Source organism: Aulonocara stuartgranti (genome assembly GCF_965226115.1).
Source record: "Aulonocara stuartgranti genome assembly, chromosome: 19".
NCBI classification, from domain to species: domain Eukaryota; kingdom Metazoa; phylum Chordata; class Actinopteri; order Cichliformes; family Cichlidae; genus Aulonocara; species Aulonocara stuartgranti.
The window spans coordinates 26,465,824-26,484,235 of NC_138955.1; the positions used below are offsets into that span (position 1 = coordinate 26,465,824).

Consider the following 18,412-nt stretch of genomic DNA (forward strand, 5'->3'; position numbering starts at 1 on the left):
TCGACTTAGGCGCTCCGCTACATAATCCGCTCCTCACATGACTTCAAAGGAGGCGGTGAGAAGTGCCAGGCCCTCTCCTGTTTACCATATCAAGGCTTTCTCTTGCTGCTGCTGAGGAGGAGGAGGAGGAGGAGGAAGAAGAGCCTGCAGAGTTAAAGAGGCTGGAATTGAAACACAGCGATGAGTTTGTTAAGTTGAGATGCTCATTAGGAGGTTTGGAAATGGGAGGGGGGGGGGGATTCACTGGTTTTCTCCTCCCTCCTCCACCTCCTCCTCCTCCTCATATCGTCTTGGTTCTTTTCCCCTGGGTCGTCTCTCTCTTTGACTCCGCGGAAGTGTCGGCCTCCTTGGTTAATTTTCACTTTTTCCCTCTGCCATCTCCCGTGCCTCTTCGCCTCTTCCCTCTCCTCTCTCTGTTCTTCTTCCCTCGCTTGCTCTACACTCCATCTCTCTTGGTGCCTTCGCTGTGAAGAGGAATGGTGTTTAGTGCCATTGTGGATGGAATCACTCAGTACAGCCAGTCTCTGAGTCATAATCTGGATACACACACTGTATATAGCCAGTTGTCTCGCGTGATAGATTGTTGAGATTGTTGGAGAGATAGAGACGGGAGAAGATGAGCTGTTCACTCTCTATCTTTGCCTCTCATTTCCTTTACATCCACTTCTATTTCTATTGTTTGCTCGTTTTCACTTAAAGTGGTCTTAAATGTGCAAAATGAGTAAACTGTACACCTAAGTCTGGGGTTTGATAAGCAGATCTGGATTCCATTGACTTCCTTAGAAAATCTAATTAAATCCAGCAGTAACAATGGTGAATGGACCAGTACTTATGCTTTTCTACTCTGAGCACTCAAAGTGCTTTTTACTGCAAACCTCATTCACCCAATCACACTCTTATTCATATGAGCACTTCTTTCTATACCTAAGTGCCTTGTCTAACATTTACAGACATACTTGGATGGATGCAACTGGATGCAACTAAGAGTTCAGCGTCTTGCCCAAAAATAAATTAGTTTTAAAATAGTTTGTATGGGAGTGAAACTACAGCTTTTAGTTTTTTGTGATAATGACGTTTGTACTTTAAAGAAATTCTTCAGCAGTGTCTGTTAGCTGACCGTGCCATGCTGAAACTTCCCAAAATCCCTGTAATAAACAATATGATTACATTTTAACATTGTATGAGTTTATTCACTAAATGTTGGAGTCCAACGAAGTCACATCCAATTTGAAGAAAGTGTCGCTGACACTGATGAACAGCAGCTAACAGCAGCAAAAACATCAACACTTACCAGTTGAGCACACTGTCACCAGCTCACCTTGCTGTCAGTTTAGCTGACTTCTATTTCGAGTGACTGTTTTTGTGCTGTCAGATTGGTTTTTTGGCTGCCGTCAGGATGCAGTTTCCTGTGTTGCAAGACAATTATGAATGCATTGGATGAGTTACAAATGCACTTAATGGAGTCTTTGGATTAGCAGGAAAGCTGAGAATTGAGTATATAGACCGTAATGAGGCAGGTGCAGCAGCCTCTGACATTATACTGAAACCTCCCCCCCCAAAAAGCCTCAATCCCCTGTAATCAATCCCCAAATTCATTAAAAAGTTGAATACTTTTGTTGGCTTTGAAGAAGAATGAACAAGCAACTAGCAATAGCTTTTAAATAAACTTTTAGTAGCAGACATTGTGTGTGACTATTACAGTTATAGTCTGTATTAAACTGTGATGTGATGTCAGTATTGTGCTGCTAACTAGTTTCAAATACTTTGAATGGTTCGCTCTTTAAAGCAGTCTTCGTTGGATTTCACACATCAAGACGAGTTCCTAAGCTTGTTAGATAACCTCTTCTGTGGCACTTGGAGGAGCTCTGTTAGAAAGAAGCAAATGGTGCTGTCGAGTTGCATTATGGGAAGCGTGGGATCCAGGATAGTGTTTTTTAAGCTTGATCATCTCAAAAGCTACTCTTTCTGTAATGTTTTTTTTTTAATTGAATTTGTTTTATGTTGATGCAACTTATGCATGGTTTTCACTTACAGGAACTTTCCAGAAAGACTCTTTTTCCTCTATTCTTTCTCGCTCTCTTAATTTCTCTTCATCCATGATACCAAGCTTGTATGATGTGCTGTCTTGTCATGTCATGGTAGAGATGTAAGTTTAGTGTAAAGGCTTGCATTAACAGCTGTAGCTCAGGAGGTAGACCAGGTCATCTACTGATCAGAAGGTTGGCAGTTCGGTCCCTGGTTCCTCCATGCCAAGTATCCTTAGGCAAGATACTAACCCCAAATTGCTCTCCGATGTGTTCATCGGAGTATGAATGGTAGTTAGGAAGCAATAAAACACTTAAAAGACAGTGCTTGTGTAAATGGGTGTGATTGGTTGAATGTGGCATGTTGTGTAGAGCGCTTTGAGAACTCTGGGAGACTAGAAAAGTACTGTATAAGAATCAGTCCATTTACAGCTCTTTGTAGTTATGGTCTGCAGCTCCATGTCCGTGTAACACAAGGGACACACACCAATACAAACACATGCATCGCTCATAGATTAGACCTTATTTGATGCACAACACTGAATGAAAGAGAAGGAGAGAAAGCAAGCGAAAAACTAAAAAGGAATTTAAGATGTGAAAGAAAGAATTTAACAGAGAGCGAGAGGAAGAGAGACAATAGGGTAGTTCTGCAGGAAGAGAGAGAGAGTCTGAGATATTTGATCAGCTCCTCTTGTCAATTTTTGATTCTTAATAACTTATTGAAACAGCTTCTGGTGCCTGCGATCAATACTGCTGCTCACTGTGCTGCTCACTGTGCAGGCTGAAGAATGGAGTGATGCATGTGGGCTTCAGTATCACACTGATTCTGGTCTTTTACCAAAAATCGCTCTCATCTCCCATGACCTGCATCAAGTCACTTTGATTTTGAAATAAGCGGGAAGGAGAAATGTCAAAGTTTTGTGTCACATTACCCCCAAAATGCAACCTAAAATGTGTTTTCATTTAGTGTTTTGGAATGATAAAAGAGCTTACTTTTTGTCACAAAAAAAAAAAAAAAATCCTACATATGGAGTCATTTGAACTGTATTTGAGTGAACTTCATGTGTTGAAAACTCAGAACAAAAAAGCTAAATTGAAATAAAAGATTATAAAAAAAATAATAAATTCACATTTTAAATAAAGAAATAAGAAGTAGAGCCACCAGTTTAGCTCACAGGTTGAGAAAGCGGCAGCCTGGATTCAACTCTGACCAAAAGCCCTTTGTTGTGTATCTTCCCCCACAGTCTCTTCCCTGCTTCTTTACTGTGGAAAAAGCAAAAGCTGAAAAAAAAGTGCTAGTGAAGAAGTACAAAATTAAAATGACTTAAATAATCAATTGCAGAGTCCCTTTTGTCAATGGTAGATCATCAAAAAGCAATTTTAATAAACTTAAAAGTGTATGTTTGAAGAATACGTTTGGGGAAATTATCTAAAAATGTAAATTTAAGGTAGATTAAATTAAAAACAAAGTGTTGCAACTCACAATAATGAGCATCTTAGGGAGAAAAATGACAAAGATATAGTATATGGAGAGAAGGGAAATAAACTTTATTGTCTTATTGTGTGTGTTGGCATCTGTCACATTGTGCGTTCAGGCAATGAATGTTCATTCCCCTACACACACACACACACACACACACACACACACTCCTGTTCCCCCCATTCTCATTCTCTTTCAATTACTCTCTCCCTTTCTTTTTCTTTTCTCTCTCTCTCTCTTCCTTCAGGGCTTTGTATATATGGGTGAATGGAACACACACACACACTCACTCACACACACACACACACCTACACACACACTCCACCCCCCAGCGTCTGATGGCGCTGCGGTAAATTAAATGTAGAGCTATATGTTGCCACCATCCAGATGACAAATGACGTGTGGTAATCGTCTTAGCTCTGATAGTAGCCGTCGCCCCTGGCAACACAGCACACACAAACACTCACATACATACACACACCCTGTCACTGTGTTTGTTTTGTTTGACTGCATTTGTCCTGTATTATATGAGCATCCATGAACATAAGTCTGTGTGTGTGTGTTTGTGTATGTGTGTATATGTGCTTGCTTGCTCATTGATGTATCCCCATAGATGTCTTAAGTTGTGTACGTGTGCCATTTAATGTTGTTATGGACTCTCATATATATTTTTCCACTCTTTTGCACACTTAATTGTGTTTGTCTTGCTGTGTTTAGGTCATATAAGCAGGCCTGGTTCCATTTTTCTGTGTGTGTGTGTGTGTGTGTGTGTCTCCAAGTATCTGGTAATATTCACTATCTGGATGGTGTGATCTTCCTCATGTTTGCTGTTAAAAAGAGAGACTGTATATAAAAGATGTTCACAGGCAAATTTAAATCGCTCTGATTAGTGAAGCGGCATGTTGATGCTTCAGCTGAGCATGTTTACTTGGTGTTTTGAAACTTGATGTGATAAGAAACTGAAAATATGGGAACACTTTGTCTTTCATAATACAGGCCAACCCTAAAGCTTCACCATCATTTACAATGTCGACTTTATGGTGTATTCAGTAAGGCTTGAAACTATACTGACACTGTAACCTATAAGTAAAGTAAAAGTTATAGATCAATGGGGGTCATTTTATCATAGATTTCTATACAAGCAGGCTTCTTTTTGTAACCAGAGGAGCCATCCTTACTGGCTGAATGAATGCAGGCTCATGACACTTTCACACTACTAGATTTATAGAAGCTATAGCCGTCTTTTTATACATGAAGAACTCATACACTCGGAAATCACCACAATAAAGTTATCTGCCAACAATTGTGTGCCAACTATCCATCCAGTCAAAACTGTTTTGACCCACTGGGGGATGGATGAAGGACCTATGGGAGTCCACTGTGGACTTAGCTTGTTTCACTTTCACCAGATGCAAGAGCTTATTGGAATCTGTGGAATTCTGAGTCAGGGACAACCCCCGTGGGCTCTTTGTCATGTTTCTAGAGCCAACCTGCAGTTTTTGCAGTGTGGAAGGGTTCAATTGTCCTGCCACGGGGGATTGTGCTTAGTCTCTAGCAATGCTTAGGTGGGTGGCACACATGAAAGCGGCATGAATATGAATGCCAGGACCAGAGTCTGGCACTGGAACAAGATTATCATTTATTTTATTTACTTTACAGTGGTGCTGTGGCGTATCGGCACATGCGCGCTGTTTTCCCCTCTCTATGATTTTAATGGGTCTGCCTCTCGTTCAGCCGATAAGCATTTCCCCAGCTCTGTATGTACACCTGTAAACTTGCCTGTGTGTGCACGTGTGTGTGTGTGTTATGAGTGTGTGCCCTCTGTTGGAAGGTGTAATAGCCAGCAGGCAGAGCGGCAGCAGCAGAAAAACAGGCCTCGAGCAGCAGATAAGAGCTTCCTCCAAATTTCCTCCGATAAAGACAACTCCTGTTTATTTACATTTAAATAACACTCGTCCTCTCACTCTCTCATTCCTCTGTCATCCCCCTCTTCTATTTCTGCAGAAAACAGTCATGCTGTTTCTTTTCTCCATGCATTTAAGTCTTTATTTCCTCATTCCTCCTCTTTGAAGCCATTTCCTTTTTTTTAAAGAATGTTAGCGAATTGACATGTGAGATAAGTAAAATATTATGCGAGGTAAACAACATCAAAGTTTGAGTAAAGCCAAAGTGCCAAAAGTTTATTTAAGTCACAACCACCGTAGTCAAATGAAACGGTAAAGGGCGGAGAGTGAAAGAGAAACAAAGTGGGGTTTCAAAGAAATGGGAGGATGGCTGGATTGAGAGGAGAGAAAATGGAGAGATAAACTGTCTGTAAAAGAAGTGAGGAGAAGGAGAGATTACTGAATGTGAGATGGAGGGAGAGAGATGAGTGGTAGAACAAGGTAGATAGATGGAAAAAAACGAGAGAGGCTCTCTGGTGTCAAATGAAGAGATAAGAAACTAACCCTCCCTCCATCTCTGCTTCGCTCCACAGAGAAAATGAGTGGGAATTCCCCTGGGAGGCCTTAATCCATACTCGCTCTCTTTCTCTCCTCTTTTTTTTCTCTGTCTAGCTCTACCTCGCTCGTCCTCTCAGTCACAGTAAATCTCTCTGAGTGCTGCTGGCTGGATATAATGATGGGCTCTCACTACTGTCACACTCGCTGGTCAGACTACAGAAATGAACTCTGCTACTGGTTAAGGTTAAAGTCAGTAACTAGTGTACAGCTGTGACGCTAACTGCAGAAACAGGTGCGGTTTTCTTAAAAGTAATGATTTAAAGGGAACACATTTTATCACTTTATATGCTATAGGACTAAATGCCAGTTGGTAGTGTCTAAAACGTAGTTAATGTTTTTCTGGCTTTGTTTATCTAATTGGCCTGCATTTGTATAGCGCTTTACTCAGTCCCTAAGGACCCCAAAGCGCTTTACACTACATTCAGTCATTCACCCATTCACACACACATTCACACACTGGCAATGGCAAGCTACGTTGTAGCCACAGCTGCCCTGGGGCGCACTGACAGAGGCGAGGCTGCCGGACACTGGCGCCACCGGGCCCTCTGACCATAAAGGGCCCGGTGGCACTCAGGTAACAGTTGATACTGGATACCCCTCGACTGCACATGCTCAGACTGTCTCAGCCTTGCCACTCTAACTTTGTCTCCAAACCGCATCTAAACATCTTCATCTCCACCTCCTGTCTTTTTGTCATTGCCAACACACATCATGGTCAAACAACCATCCTGTAAACCTTTTTTTCCACTCTTGCTGCTATCCTTCTGTCATAAATCGCCCCAACATTCGTCTCCACCCTGCCTGCACTCTTCTTCACCTTTCTTGTGCATTATCCAGTCCTTAGATGGTTGACCCCAGGTATTTAAATTCATCTGCCTTCACTACCTAGACTCCTTGCATGTTCATCTTTCCACCTGTGTCCTTCTCCTTCACACAAATGTATTCTGTTTTGCTGTCTTCTCTCTGGTGCATACCTCCATCTCTCCTGTGTCTCTTCCACTTGCTGCCTACTCTCACTACAGATCACAATGTCGTCTACAAACATCAAGTCTATGAAAAGTCCTGCCTGAGCTCATTTCTCAGCCTATCAGCATTCTAAGTAAAAAGAGGCTCAGAGATGATTTTGCCTCCATCTTGAACCCTATTTGTCACTCCTACTGCACACCTCACTACTGTCTCGCTGACTTCATACATGTCCCTACACCTCTCTGCCACTTTTGGCATCCTATGATACGCTTCCTCTAGATCAACAAAGACGGTGCAGCTCCTTCTGATCTGATTTAACACTCAAAGAAAACATCTATAGTGCTCTTTCTCATCAGTGCTGCTCACTGATCATCACCTCTGCTCAGCCTAGATTCAACAACTCGTTACCACAGGGTCATGGTGTGGCTCATAAACTTTATCCCTCTGTATATAGTACAGATCTGCACATCACTGTTCAGTACCAGTCTTATGTCTTCATTCACGAGCTCCTTAAAGTACTCCTTTCATCTGCTCAATGCACTTTCTTGACTTGCTAGTACATTTCCAGTTCTTACTTGCTGCACATCCTTTTCAGCTTGATCTCTCTGCCTAGCCAATCAGTACATGTACTCTCTCTTTCCTTTGTGTTCAAATACAATGAGAAAAACTGATTTAACCTTATTGGTAGAGGGAGGTTTAAATGGTGGTTGCAAATGCTGATAAAAAACACTTTTACACTCATCAAATGACCAAGATTCAAAGAGCAAAGCCACATTCCCAAAGCATGTACTAGCATTTAGTCATTACTTTATCCAGTGGAATGGCAGTTGAAGAACTGAGTTCCCCAAAGGGTTCATAGGAAATCCCTGCTTTGGGTTCAGTCATCCACATTTCTTTGTTTCTCTTATTATCATTTTTCTATTGTCTGCTATTTAATTGAAAGCAAAAATGCACACAGAACAAACCAGACCAATGAAATCGAAACTTGTTGGACAAAGTGGAGAGTCTGAATTGGAAGTGACTGGTACAAATGAACTGAGTGGATGAGCTGAAGTGGCTGACTTTCCATCTCCTTGTGCCTCTGGCATTTCCTCTGGAGGGCCTGGCTGAGAAGAGACAGTGTGTGTTTGTTTATGCATGTGCCACTGGTGGGCACAGCACCACAGAGCTACGCATGTATCTCCTCTCTGTCACCCAGTTTATAAAGCAGCCCAGAAGAGTATAAACCAGTCTATGTGTTATTAATAGGCCCACTTACTTTTTACTGTAAATGATGAATAATGGCTCCTGCTGTGGAAGTACAGTGGCGAGGAGAAAGAGCTGCTGGATAAGCTCTGAGCAGACACGCTTTAAAGAGGAAAAATAGCTGGACTAAAGTGTAATTTACCACCAGCTAGAATACCGCGTGGTTGTATTTTTGTTCCTGTGTACTTTTTGTTTGCAAGAAAAAAAGATTAAAAATGCAACTGGGATGAAATCAGATGAGTAAGTGGCTGCCAATCTGCCAAAAATAAGCTGATATGGTTCTGGTGAGGATCTCAATATAGCTGCTTCCATTCCACAAATTTTGCTTTTAACTAAGAAGAGTGAAGCTGGACGTTTTTTGTTTGTGCCAAATTTAAATTTAATCTGTAGGCAAACATGTAGGCATAAAAACAATTTGTTCAGGTTTGAGGAACATGGTTTAGTTTAAAATAAGCACTTCTTTAGGGTTGTATGACTTTTTTTTGCCAGTGTGTATTTTAAAAAGCTTTAAACAATATAACTAATTGATTTAAAATCTGGGAACCAGCAGCATTGACTGTGGTGAAGTCCAGTGTACAAACTCAGTTGTATTAGGGCCAGTCGATAAAGACTAAAATGCAACTCTGGGTCTCAATAAGGTGCCTATTGAAAGCTGGAGAAATATGAGCCCAATCTAGGATCTTTTATAATATGCACAATCGACTGGTCCACAAGAATTATGTGCATAAGATTCAGTACACTTGAGAGGTTATGATTCCAAGCCCTGACCCGCTAGAGCTGTTTTGTCAGAAATATATTAGAGAGACTTTAATGTTGTAGTTGTGCAGTATAGCTGCAATGAATGCAGTAATTATTACTGTATAATGATCCTGTAATCATATTATCCACTTGTTAATTTGTCAAGTACTGACCCAAGCCTCTGCTAATTTAAAGTTACACCAAAGTTGTAACATCAGCCTAAACATAGACCATCATCTTATCATCTTTAGAGGTCTAAAAGCTAGAGAACTGGGCGCTAATGCACTACACTCGACTGCAGAATATGGTGTGTTTTTGTGGTGTTTTGATCCAGGAAATAACTAATCACATGTTATTTAAAAAGCAAACAAGCAATCCTGGCCCTGTGACCAACTGGCGATCTGTCTAGGGTGCAAACCGCTTTTTACCCCCCTTAGAGCTGTGATAGGTTCTCCCCATTTCTGTCAATCACCAAAGAAACCAGCTCCTAAAAAGTTTGACTTTTTATATTCTTTGACATGATTTTGTGTATTACGGAACTTCTCCCATCAACTATAAATCCAAAAACCTTTGAAATCAGCAAGTAACACTTGAGCAAAACCCCCTTTGTACTCTCTGAATTCTGCTAACCTATTTGTTTGCTCCCCACTATGAACACGCCCACTGCAGTGCAGGGGCAAGTGTGCTTGTCTCATAGACCTGTGATGTCTGAAGGTCAAGGTAATGTGTTATGCAGGATTTTGTAAGCCAGGTGTTTCCTTCTGTTTCCTAACTTCAAGCACAGCTAGACTAGCACATCTTCAGGTTTGTACTTTGACACAATAGAGTCCTCATATTAACCCAAAACGCCGTTTTTAAAGACCGTAACTTTCGCAACACGATTGGTTTTACTTTGCAGCGATGATCCAACAAGATGAGTTTCATGCTTATCTGGGCATTAAGCCGTGACCCCGATTGAACGTCTTCTGTGAGAAAGTGACTGACATTACTGCCAGAAGCATAAATGGATGAATAATCGCTTCCCACTGCTATAACATAGTAGCTCAGCAGAGAGCGAATGAATACAGTAGGTCTGTTAGTGCAGAGAGTGAAAAGAGACAGTACGAGCACATTCACCCAAGCTAACCTCTCTCTGTCTCTCTGTGTAGTTTAAAGGAACAAAGCAGACAGCGTCTCTCCAGAGAGCGGGCCACTTCAGGGCCAGCCCCCCTGACTGGTTTTACACATACACACACTTTCTCTCTCTGCATCTCACACTGAGCAGTGACTCCTGAGCAGAGGAATTCCCATGCTGTCATGGGAAAAAACGTCACCAGGCTGTTCTGTGTGTGTGTGTATACTTGTAGCTTGGTGAGAAACATGTGCGTCCTGCAGTAATCTCTCTTAACAGTCTTTTCATTATTGTTTTGAGTAGAAAAGGTGCTGCAGAGAATGCTGCACACAGGAGCACGTTTTCCTCTCTGTAGAGAGATTCATTTGGCTGTTTTATTTTGGCTATTTCCCCCATCATTCCTAGCTCTTCTTTTCATGGCTTGTGTTGTCCAATAAATGTAAATGTGGGGAAAGCAAGTTTCTCCCACATGTTTTAAACACGATCCCTCATCATCATGATCTGCCTGTCATGGCTTCTTTCCTTAGATCTTTCTGGCAAATGGCCCACGGCGTGTTTACAGCAGGTGACTGTACCACCCAGTGCAAAACGCAAGCTTTTTCTTAAATTATGAAAACCGAGAGACACATTGGTGACACCTGCCAGGCTGCAATGTCATGTTATTCCCGTCTTCCTTCACACTTTACACACAACATGTTTGATTAACATGAAACCAAAGCAGTGCCAACTTATTTTAGCCTGGCCTCCACCATACAGAGCTCAGCCGACTCACTGGACTGAGTCAGAATATACTCCAGTAAGCATCATAACCCATATCAGTGAAGATATATCACTTATTAGCTGGTTTTGGTGTCTTTAGGCAACTTGTTTGCCAAAATAAAGCCTTAAAATAACATCAGCGTTACCCTTTTAAATTGTGCATTCAACAGTGTTTTATTCAGCTTTTCTTTGACAGCTTCAAAAATGTGGACTGAACTGAGAGAGTCATTCAGCATCACCGCACGCACACAGACACATCTCACCCCACCGTCCCTTTGTCCCTGCCTCCTAAGGCCCCCACTTGTCCTCTGTAGCTTTGTCCTTTAGGCATCTAATTGGGTGCCTGTTTAGAAAGGAAAGGTGTTAAGTAGGGGGAATTCCCATAATGCTCTTTTATTGGGAGAGTGGACAATGGAGACTAATTGGTTCCTATTAGCAGATAGAAGACAGGGAGAGAGACACTTAAAGCATTTAAAAAGGAAGAGCAGCATTATGGGTACATCATGTAAATGTGTATGTGTGTGTGCATGAGCGAGCAGGGTAGGATGTTGGCTGTGTTGTAGGAACGGTGAAGAAAGAGTGTTGTTGTTTTTGCCATTTTCTTGTGGGAATGACAGAAACAAGCTCTGGGCAGTCTGAGTAATGACTCAGTTTTCCTCTGCATGTGTGTGTTTGAGCATGTTTTCATTATTGGGTGAGGACAGCAGTCTTTATTCATCATCAGATTAAAACTTATCGTTGTCTGAGGTTAGAAGTCTTTGTGGGTTGTTGTCGATAAGTCTAAACTGGTAGCATTTCCTTACATACGCGTATATGTGAGTGTGTTGTTGTCGAATACTGAGAATGAAGAAAATCATAGCTGAGTAAAAAGTGTTACTGTAGTGTTATTTTAAGAAGGTATTTATTATTTCACGTTGTGCACACTCTGAAGCTTATGTTACATAATAATGTAGTTTATGCCTCGGCTGTCTTACAGTTTAGTGTTTGACCATATTTAATTTCTTTCAGTTAAAAAAGAGGTCAAATGTTATTCATTCAGATCCACTGTCGCAGAAAATGTGGCCACTACTAAATCCGTACCACATGTTGTGGGACAAACTATGTATGACATAATCTGCAGTGCAATAAGCCTACTACAGGAAGAGGCAAATAAAGTGGCCTTACCACAGATTATGGTAAGATACCACAGAATCAGTAACCTAACCATGTCACACTTTTTCTGTACAGAGAGCTGTGATTACAAAATTACAACAAGAAAAAAGCTGATCTATCTTTGAAGTGGTAGCAGGCGAGCCTGCAGGAAAAAGCCTGTAACAGCCTGTCTTTGTTGCGTCGTGTTTTGGTTTCTACTGCAAGTTTCATTTACCAATTTACTTATTGTGCTATTTGTCTAATATTTTCCCTTTAAAATAGAGAAAGGATAACACAGAAACCAAAGGAGATATATTTTCCAGCCATTTCTGCAAATAAGCTTTTAATTTAAAAAAAAATTAAATTAAAACAAAACAAATACACAAGAATTAAAGTTTCTATTACACCAGCGAATCATAATAAAACTGATGCCAAAATATCTGAGAAATCGTCAGTGCCTTATGCAAGCAGAACATGAACGTTATTTTAAAAGTGCTGAGACACTGTCCCATGTCTAATATAGGAGCACAGCCAATATATGTTGAAAATTAGTTGATAAAATAGCTGTTTGACAAACTAGTAATTATTAATATCACTAGTACAAAGGTATGTAACAAAAACTGACCAGCCAAAACAACACCAGAGTGCAACCTGTGGATGTGACGTCAGGTTTGGTGGATGTAACTGGCCAAACATTAGCTTGAGCAACATGAAGTCATGGCTAATTGGAGTATTTTTTCACAATTGCTATTTCTCCTGTCTTACCTGACTGACTCCTAATAGTTGGCAGTTTGTTCTTTATTTTTGTCTACTAATGGTGATTGGAAAATAGCTTCTTGTTGCATTACAGTTGACGGTAATAATTTATAATGTTTTAACGTGTTCTTTAATTTTCTGTCGTGAGTGTCACATATCCTATCAACGTGAGCAGAATGGGTTGTTAACTGGGAGGATAGAAGCCCAGCATAGGACTGTGGACATTTGTGCTGTGGGATTGGTCTCAGTTTCACATCATTACACTGCTAGTTGTTTCCTCCATGTGCTCATTTTATCTCTGTTCCATCTAGGCAGGAATCAAAACCTTGACAAAATTTAGATTTAGCTGCAAACATCATAAATGCAAGACGGCAGTTGCCATTTCCAAGTTGCTTTGCTACCAGTTTTGTAGAGTGTACTGTGCAGATGCGTCGTCTATCTTTTTGTCCAGTCTGTGACCTCCCCTTGCTGTTTTTAAAATGTTGCATTGTCTTGGGTTGTTTTTTGAACATTGTACAAGGTGCAATCAAAGAGTTCTGAGACGTAATGGGACTTCATAGATCCATGCATAGATTTCAAAAGCCACGGTGAGAAAAGATGAGATTTGAATGAGAAAATGCTCTTAAATGTGAGATGGCTAAATCTGAATCCGTCTTGAGTTTTATGGATATGTTATCAGAACTTTGTTGATAACACATATGCAAAAATATCTTACAGCAATGCTGGCTACACGTATCTATGAACGTAAGTATGGCTTTGATTATAAATGTTGGTTACAGTTAAATTGCCTTTGGAATAATAAAAAGGTTGTCTGAAAAGGAATACATACAAAAGGAAAGAGAAATAAACCAATAAGTTCAAAAAGAAACTTTGATCCATAAAATGCAGTCCCCGTTTCTTTCTTTGCTTTGTCTTCTAAAAATGCATGTTTCAAAGTTTCAAATGCATTTAGTCTTTTTGTGTTCACACATTTTTATGAGTGATATTTTTCAGCTGCCCCTCTCTCTCACAGCCTGGGCCTCCACATTAGGCCAATTTAATTAGAAGCCTTTCACCAGAACTAATTAGCCAGCTACGCTAGCCCAGCTGAATGAGGGGCAAGGGGAGGTGATTGAAATTGTGCTACTCAAGGAGAGCATTGTTTAACAGTTTGATTCCCTCTTTTCTCAATTTTTTTAAACACAAAACAGACTAATGGAATTTGAGCAAGCTGGTTTGCTTCAAAAGCCGTTTTTTTGGATGAGTGAATGATGGCAGCTGAGGAATTGTCTCACAAGGCTCCATTTGAGTTCCTTCGTTTTTAATTAAGAAACACGCAGACTCAGACATGATTGATCATCCTCTGTGATAGTTTTATGTGGTAAAGATATTTCATTTGTGTTCACAACTCATCTGTTTAATTGGCTTCTACTCAGCAAACAGTGCACAGTGATGATGAGATGTGAGGGGATATTTACCAAAACACGTGATCTGGTGTAACTATGCACTTGTTCTCTTTTGGATGAGTGCCTAATAGGAAAGTTGGCTCAGATGGAGGCTGATGCCGGGTGGTTAGGAACAGGTGTGTCCGTACAATGGAAAACAGTTTCATTCTTTGCAGATACCTACCGTTTAGCTCCATTAGCAGCATGACTCTAATGTCAGTACCTCTGTTGATCCAACTCTTTTGATCAGAATCAAAAATATCAAATATGAACAAGCTATGGACTGAGTTATTAAAATTTCGACAGAGGTTCGTGGTCCTCATAGGATGAACCCTAATGGTTTTGACTCAATGCCTGACAAGTTTTAAGAGTCACATTAGCTATACTCAAGACATTTAGACATTTTGCTTTACAGTAATATTGATGTAAATATATTCAAAACAATAAAACTACATCAGGAGAGGTGTTGATTAGTTGCATGGAATTCAGGGGTAGAGATAGGAATATCTCGTTTCAGGTTTCCAGCTAATCACATTCCTGCAAATTCCGATCAAAGACAGATCTCAAACCCTAAATTACCATATAGATGAGAACCTTAGGAGGTAACAGATGGAGGCGGATCCATCTCAAATAAAGTGCTGAAAAACAAACAAATGGTCTGCACATGGTAAATGGTTCACTAATACAGCACCTTTAAACCTGCTACAAACTTCTTTACACACAGCAATGGCAGCAGAGATTCAAGGATTGGAAGCAAAATGAGGTTTAATATCTGTCCCACACACACAAGGAGGGAATTGTGCTGTCAACCTCAAAATTTATGTAAGTGTAACAACTGAGCAAAAGACGTCTGAACCAACTTTTCTATGACAGAGAAGTACAATTGCAAATGTTCGGTTAGGTTTAGGCACAGATCCTGTGGAAGTCCAGTTTAGGAAGCGATCATGGTTAAAATCAACTGAACCACCTGCACACCTGGGTGTGGCCATAGTTTGACTCATCCACTATGCTATGTCCTTTTTTTTATGCTGTCTATGGTAAACATGACCCCCCTGATTAAGGTTAGTTAAAGTTTGGTGTCAAAAATACACACAGTCATTGTTTATTGAAACAATTCATTGGTTTGAAACAGGAAACAAAGAGTACTCAGCCACTGATTTGCTGAGCCATCCACACACCCCAACCTCCTCCTTAGGTAAATGTTGTAGTAATATAACTGTGGTCAGTGGTGGACTTTCTCACTTTGATAACAAGTTGCTGACTTGTTCCTCTCCTAGCTCCCTAATATTGTTTGCTGGAATATTAACTTGTTCCCATATGTACATCAACATGTTGCTACTGGAAGTCACCATAAATCAAATACTTACTAATAATATATTCATCCAACATTGAACTCTTTAACAGAAACAGAACACTATCACAATCATACTGTGCCTTCATCATTTTGTATGACATGCTTGCAGAAATAGTCATACACACACTTTGAGCATGTTGCCCCTAATTTTACTTATGCCACCTCACCTCTCAGTGAAATAATAAGCTTGTTTCCCCTCATACAAACACACATGCACACACACACACACACACACGCACGCACGCACGCACACAAATAATCGCATGTAACTGTGATTGGCTTTGGCAGCACAAGGCCATCCAGGGCTCTTAGATATAACTGCTTCTCTTTGATAAACATGAGAGCTCAGACACACTGCTGTCTGCAGCTGACTGAGAATCACACACCAACACACCCACCCACCCACCCACCCACACAAACACACACACACACTCCATCTGAAGCTATGTATACACACACACATACACGCCTTCGGTCAGCGTACAATATTGGAGAGTTGAAGCCTGGAGAATATTTGATATGTAGATAAGTCTTAAAAAGGGTGAGATTTGCATATTGGGCTCCTGTTGCACGCGACTCTGAGCTGCATGTGGTATGTACATTTTTAATCAGTGAGCAGAGAAAAAATTAATTTGTTTTTGGTGGGAGGAAGAAGAGGGACGGTGCTCCTTTCCATTCTATTAGCAGCATTTTGTCAAAACAGTTTAGCTGAATTCAGACAGACTCGGTATTAAATGTGTTTAGGCATGATCTTTATGCTTTGTGTGGTTCCTCTATATGCATTTTTGCATGTTTAAGCATCATATTACTTTCCCACAGCTAGCACTTATTAAATGAAACCTCTTCAATTAAATGCGTGTTGTGTTGCCTCATTAAACCGACACCTTGTTGTGTCGGGGAAAGATGATTTGACTTTTTTTTTTAAATTTAAGTAAATTGTTTTTACGCTTTTCAATTATTATTATTATTTTTATTTCATTCTATTTCTGTTTGTATAACCTTGCCTTCAATTTATGTCTGGCCTTTGTCTTGTTTATTTCATTGGAATTCGTATTACACACTTATTTCTTTGTCTGCAGGCCCTTTTTAACTTTACTGAAACCTGGTATAGAATTGAGTTTGTGATTGCTGGTGGTAGGTGTTTGTCTCTTATTTTGTGTTTTGCAAAGTTCTGCCTAAAATGCTGCACAGGCCTGACTAATGTTTTGTTACTATGTCCGAGTTAAGAAAAGCAATTTGATTTCTGACATTTGTGGCGTAACTTGACACATGATGTCCAAAATCAAACTGCTTTTCTTTTCTTAACTGATATCATGATGGCTCAAAAAACACATCTCCACAAGTCAAGGATTGAGGTATTCGTCTCGGTTTATCAATAAAAACATCCCTCCAAGTACCTGTGAAGTTAAACATAAATGTCCTAAATCTCAACATGCTCAGCAGATAAAACGCCTCGCTCTCTTTCCATCTGTATGTGTTTGAGCTGCGGCAGCTTCCAGCAGCTGAGCGGCTCTTCTCTTTATTACAGCTGACAGTTTGTTTATGTCTGGTTTGAAGCATTTATTTTTACAGCATTTTACAGCTTCTCTCGGTCTCCTTGGCTCACTTGTCTGACCTCGAGCTGACTGCTGCTTGTTTAGACATTAAACAGATTCAGACCCTCGGTGCTGTTACAGCAGCGGCACCAGTGAGCAGGGCTGGGAATCATCTTGAAAATTACCATACAAGCCTTGATACCAGCCCGCTGACAACAGCTAGAGTCACTGCTACTAAAGCAAAAAAACTTCAATCGTGCAATTGGAGTTGCTTGACCATAAGGCACACCCAAATAAAAAATGTTAATTAGAAAAGCCTATAAAATGTACTCTCAAGTGTCTCAATATATCAAATTTCTGATTTTCTTTCCATCATCATCATTTTCTTAGTCACTTAACCAATCTAAATAGGAGAGAAACAAGCCTCCCCCCCAGCCACCTACCCTAGCTATTCTGACATTTTATTTTCTGTCAGACCCAAACCAGCTGAAAGTCCTAATCTTTGTAGTGTATCTTGGGAACCTTACTGGACATGCCTGAAATACCACGCTTAGGTGGTGTTGAGGAGGCCTTTTAGCCAGATGCCCAAACCTCAATTGGCCTTTTGAGCTGAAGCAGCAGCTCTACTCTGAGCCCCAACCAAATGACCGAGCTCCTCGCCGTATCTCGAAAAGTGAGCATAGGCACCCTTTGGAGGAAGCTAATTTGAGGGTAGGAACGAAGATAGACCAGTAAATCAATGGCTTCACCTTCATTCTCAGCTCTCTCCCACCACAATGGTCGCTGCCAATGCTGCACCAATTTGTTTCCTCCACTTGTCCCCCACTCATGAGGAAGACACAGAGATATATGAACTCTCCACAGTTCATTCACAACCTGTAGCAGGCAAGCCACCTTTCTCCAGGGTGGAAAAGTGATTTTAAATAAACTGAAAGATCTGATCAAAACTTGAAATAAGTTAAGGAGAAAACAGAAGAGATCTAAAGTTTTTGGTCCCAAACAAAGAATTATGATTTAACATTAAAGGGTTTCTGATGGAGAGCCTTTGTACTAGTCACATGTCATGAGTCTAATTGCACTGCAACCTAAGATATCTCATGTAAACCAAGAATCATCATCCTCACTCATCCAAATACTGAAGCACACTGCTGATGTATACAGCTCTGGCAGGTTTTCTGTTCCTATAAACTGTGAAATGTTGATTTACATGTTGGAAATGCAGAAGGAATCTTGTTCTTTATATTAAGGACACTGTTTGGGGTTGGATCAGTTAAATACATCCAGGTTAACTGAACAAAATCGGATCTTATTTTTCTCGTTCAACAAAGTGTGATACTGTGGGGATTTTGACCCTCTCCTTCCATTTTTAAAAAGCGACAGATCGAGGC

General features: G+C 40.5%; 1 protein-coding gene across 4 annotated transcripts in view; it reads left to right on the forward strand.

The window, feature by feature from the left end:
• Positions 1-18,412, forward strand: part of npas3 (neuronal PAS domain protein 3) — a 390,159-nt gene that overhangs the window by 28,242 nt on the left and 343,505 nt on the right. The window lies entirely within an intron of this gene.